At 40.9% G+C, this 5,381-nt stretch overlaps 2 pseudogenes; both read left to right on the top strand.

The window, feature by feature from the left end:
- The first annotated feature begins 1,798 nt into the window (after positions 1–1,798).
- Positions 1,799–2,801, top strand: LOC149208695 (uncharacterized; annotated as a pseudogene).
- A 153-nt stretch (positions 2,802–2,954) lies between these two features.
- On the top strand, positions 2,955–4,897 carry LOC149208694 (BTB/POZ domain-containing protein At5g48800-like; annotated as a pseudogene).
- The last annotated feature ends 484 nt before the right edge of the window (positions 4,898–5,381 follow it).

Genomic DNA, 5,381 nt, shown 5'->3' with positions numbered 1-5,381 from the left:
CTCTACCTTTCTCTATTTGTTGACTAGGATGTGATGCCCCTTTTCCAACCATGTCACCAGATAAGTAGTTGGGTGTACCATCATTTGTAGCCCTAATTTCTCCACCATTTCCATAAAAATGAAGTTATCAATGTTGCCACTATCAATTAATACTTTTCAACATTTTCCATTGGACTTACGGACTATTCTAAACAAGTTATATCATAGTGATAACTCTTGCTTCTCCTTTTGTCCTTCAATTAAAATCCTCTTTAGCATTATGGATTCACCCAACTCATAGGTCTCCTCTTTTAATTTTTTTGTTGTTTCCTCGTCCTTGACTTCTATAACATGCACTCCTCTTGGCCCTGTTGTTTATTTTCAAGACAATTCCATGACATATGGCCTATTTTTCCACATATGTAACATCTAACTTATCTTTCTCTTTCTCTGCCCCTTGCTAAAAATATTTTGCCCCTTGATTCTTCTCCTCTTCGAGATTTACCACTTGGACTCCATAATTCCTCTCTTGGAATATGGATTCTTGCCCTATGGAATCCATATTCTTAGCCAACTTTTCATTTCCCTCAATGTTTCCTGATAGGAATCCTCCACAATCTTCAAGGGTAGGAGGCTAATTTCATCATGAATTTCAAACCTCAGGCAATTTGTATACATGTCCACCTTCTCCACATCCTCTTCTATGTGGCCTGCCCTAATATTCAACCTATTGAATTCCTTTGTATATTATTTCACCATCATGGAATTTTTCCTCAAATTATGTAGCTTTGAGAATAAATTTAGCTAGTAATCCTTGAAAATGAACTTTCTCTTTAATTGTCCACCATCCTATCCAAACCTTTGGTATTTTCTTTTCCTTTTTTATTATCTGTTCTTCCTACAATTCATCCCACCATAGTGCAGCGTCTCCCCTTAATCTAGTCACAATGTACTTGACCTTATGGTCCTCCTCAACATCATCATAATCAAAATACTTGCTTAGAATGTTGATCCAATCCAACATCTCTTCCACATTTAGTTTGCCATCATATAGCAGCACTTCCATCTTTGGTCTAGACATGACCTTGGTAACCAGGATAATTAATTGTTCATCTTGCTACGCTTACCATACATTTCCTTTCCCCTCTTCCTTAAAACTCGTGTCCTCGGTGTCACTAATGTCTCCCACATAAGTTCTCATCTTTATGCATTTTCCACAACCTCCATTCTTTCCTGGATATGCAACATTTCCAATCTCAGGTGTTTATCCATTCCATTGCCTTCTCGTCTTCCTCCGTTGGGTGCCATACTAGCAGTTTAATTCTTAACTACTGCTCAAATCCTTTTACCAGTTTCAGGTTTTGTACAGCTCAAAACCAATGATGACACATTGATGCAGCGATCGTGTGATCAATCCCTTACTCTTGGAAAAAACCAACAACAACGAAATTTAGAATGTCTCCATGTGTCCTCATTTTCTACTTCCACGCGGAATCCCCTTTTGGAATCTCTTTCCTCCTTTCATGAATCAAACCCAAAACATAAATTTCATGTTTCCCACGCTCAGTTTCTTAGACGGGTTGGGAGTCGGAACTGTGAGTATCTCTGGGTCAGGAATTTTTCGGAAGTGCGATGTCACCCTGAATATATCTATTGGCCTTCCAAGTCAAGGCTTCATACCTGACTTGAGGTTGGTGTCATGACTTCTTCCCATTCGTTGACTTCTTAAGCTAGCCAATCTCGACTTCTAACTGGCTACCAGGACCCACAAAGCAAAGGTCAGACTCGTTCTCGAATTATGAATTCTAAGGAATGAAAAATGGGTTGGAGGGCCAACCTCTGACTACTGTCCCACCGCCACGGTTCTTTTCTTGAAAGTTGATAACTTATCATTAATTAGGCTGATAGGCCTTCCTATGCATCAACAATCGTCAACACTTTTATCATGCGTCGTTCGATCAGGGGAGACACTTTCAACCGTTGATTTGAAATGTCACTGCTTTTTCCAAATATCAGTGGAGTTGCCTTCTTTTCACCTCCGTGACATGGCAAGATATTTTTATTGCTTTTTCCCATTCTTTTATCTCTTGAAGATATTTTTACTGCTTTTTCCCATTCTTTGTCACTCTTGGCCTAATAATTTCTTTGGTCTACCAGTGGTTATTTCTATCCACGTCGGCACCTCCGTCTGGCCTACTCCCTCGTCCTCGTCAAATTCGTGAAACGCTGCCTCCTCACCCCAACCTCGAACCCCAATCCCATATATGCCCAAATCTTCCAATTCAAGAACAAACACAGAATCAAACTCGAGACTGGCTGCGGCGTCGCCGGAATGGACCTGGCCCTACTCGGCCTCGACATGGTCTTGACTGACATCGCCCCCATTCTGCCCACCGTCAAACACAACGTGAAGAAAAACACGACAGCGACCTCCCTCGCCTTGGCCAGAAAACCGGGATCCGGCGTTGGAAGAGTGAAGATTTCACAGCTCTATTGGAACAACGAGAAGCAGATTCAGGTACTTAAGCCTTCATTTGATTTCATTGTTGTCACGAATGTTGTTTATTTGGAGAATACTATGGAGCCTTTGATTTCCACCATGAATGGGCTTTCTGGAGCGAATACTGTAATTCTATTAGGTTATCAGATACGATCTATAGAAGCCCATCAGCCTTTTTGGCAGATTTGTCCTAATTATTTCACTGTGGAGAAAGTACCCATGAGGATTTGCATCTGGAGTATGCGTATGAAGAAATGATTTGCATCTGGAGTATGCGTATGAAGAGACTGATGTGTATATTCTCAGGAAAAAAATGACATAATTGAGGGTAAAACAAGGTTTTAATATTTAATTTCACTGTTATTTTTCCCATTTTGCCAATTTGCTGATGACCGAGCCTTTCTTTGCCATGCCAACACTGATTTGAAAACAAATAGCCTTCAAGTTCAAAATAGGATAACCATCAGTATCTTGGATGTCATGGATCAGATGGTTGTTGCTTAGACCAGTAGATTTTGGATATGGCCATGCACAGCATATTCTATCTTGCATCCAGATTGAAAGATCTGCAAAAGATGTGTATGGTTTGTAAATTTCACTATTTAATGATACAAAGACGTGCTTTTCATTCTGAGATGCCATGAATGCCGTGAAACTGAAAATGAGACATAATCTGGTATCCACAGGTACAAAGCTATTGGTTTTCCAACCAGTGTTACAATTCACATCTTAGGTTGCAGTTTTGAGCTTCATAAGGTATACAAACCAGTCCTGGTCTCCTTAAATTCTGAAGGATTTTTCTAATCTCAGTACCAATGCATGCAAATACTTGTGTTTTTTTGCGTTGGCAGTTCCCTTTGGTTTCCAGAAGCGGGTATTTCAAAAGGGAGCTCATGGATGCCAAAGAGATTTATTTGAACCCTCCTGGCGGGGCTAGGATTTTTGAGCTAATAACAGCTTATTGCTACGACTCTACCATCATCATGGGATAGTCCACCGTTGCTGCCATACGATGTGCTTCAGAGTTCTTTGAAATGACGGAGGAGCAATACAGAGGGAATCTCTACAGAAGAAGTCAACTGTATTTCCAAGACGTTATACTAAAAAACTGGGACGATACCATTGAAGCTCTTCGGAGCTGCGAGGAGCTTCATCCCATACCCCGGGAGCTAGAAATCGTTAGCACCTGTGTTGAGGCGCTGGCGCTGTTGGCCTGCTCCGGAATCATGAATGAGAAGCAGGGGTCCACATCGATTCCTTTGACACCCATGGAGCTTGGGTTTGATGGAGGTCGTCACATGGAGAATTACGAGAAAGACTGGCTAATCGAAGACCTGTTAATGCTCCCAATCGATTACTTTCGCCAGATAATGGAGTCGATTCGGAGGTAGGGGGAATTATGAGGGATTCATCGACCAAGCTCTGGTTCTGTACGTTGATAGCTGTGTTTATGACGTGATTAAACCCCACGGTCGCATGAAGGGCAAGGACTCTGAAATGAAAAATGTACTAGAATCTATCATTAGGCTGCTTCCCGTGGAGAAAGAAGACATAGTGCCAGTTAGCTTTCTGTTTGGGCTACTTCACTGTGCCTTTGCATGGAATGTGGGAAAAGAGTGCAGGTTCAGGCTCGAAATCAGAATTGCAGGCTAGCTCGATCAGGCTAGGCTTGCAGATTTTTTACTACCATTGATGAAGAAGAATGACAATGGTGATGATAGGGAGACAATTTATGATGGTTATAGAAGCAATTCTAAGACTCCTTGTGAAGAAGAAATTTATGTTGTGGATACTTCGCCCGAGGTGGAAAACATGCAACATATAGTTTCTCTGTTTATGTCTCTGCAAACAGATGTGGGGGATGATTCTGATTACAGTACCCTTTACAGTGAAGGGAATTCCAGTTCTTGCAGTTCCTCGAGCATCACCCCACTGTATGCAATGTTTCCAAAATTTGGGACGAATATCTTACAGAAATTGCAGCCTGTCCATGGATTTCCCAAACTAAATTCTTGTATTTCGTGGAAACTCTGCCATCCTTCAGTAGGACTGCTCATGATCAGCTCTACAAAGCAATTCACACATACCTCAAGGTTGGCCTAGTTAAACATTTAGCTATTGCTCTTCTTTTAGTAAATATACATACCACATAGTTGATATTTTCATATTATGTTAAACAGTAGTAATGAAAGTTGACATCACTGACTATAGTAGTGTAGTAGAAGTGTGTGTTTTTGTGCCCTCTCCCTCGAATCATGCCTCCATTAAAGGAAGCATTTGCAGGTCCATCGTTGTTCTGTCTCTATACAAGCCTGCACCTTCTTGCAGGCTGCCAGTCTGCTTCATGGCCATTCCGATGAGCCAACTAGAGGTATTAAAGACCCCTGCAGAGCAATTAAGCTGGGATTATGCCACTAAGAAGGTTTGAAGATCTACACAGATGAAGAACTTGATGATAGAATATGTTGTGCATGGCCATATCCAAAATCTACTGGTCTAAGCAACTATTCCACAGCATATTTAGAAGAAGGCCAGAAAAAGGGTCACTATCATCTCTTTAACTGGTCATCGTCTTTATTCTCTTGATTTTTCAAATGGCAATGATTGGTTTGCGCAGTCAAGACTGTGGAACACTGGCGCTTATATTTGCTACTTCTTTTCTTTTGAATGGGGATAATGCTCTGGCATCGCAGCGCTGGGTTTTTTTTTTGTGGTTTTGTTATAGCTCATGAATGGATGTGTTTATGGATTGAAATTTAAGGAAAATATGGGTTTAGTGTAGCATATGAATGGGATGCATCCAAGCATTGAAATTTCAGAAGTTGGGTTTATTGTGCATATGAAATGGCATGTGTTCATGCTTTTGAAATTTTACTTAGAGAAAATAAAAGATGGATTTGGT

The sequence above is a fragment of the Pinus tabuliformis genome, chromosome 1_2 (assembly GCF_031772625.1).
Source record: "Pinus tabuliformis cultivar Carrire ecotype Pingquan chromosome 1_2, CPIR1, whole genome shotgun sequence".
Taxonomy (NCBI): domain Eukaryota; kingdom Viridiplantae; phylum Streptophyta; class Pinopsida; order Pinales; family Pinaceae; genus Pinus; species Pinus tabuliformis.
The sequence above is the reverse complement of the archived record's forward strand: the minus strand, read 5'-3'. Positions and strand labels throughout refer to the sequence as shown.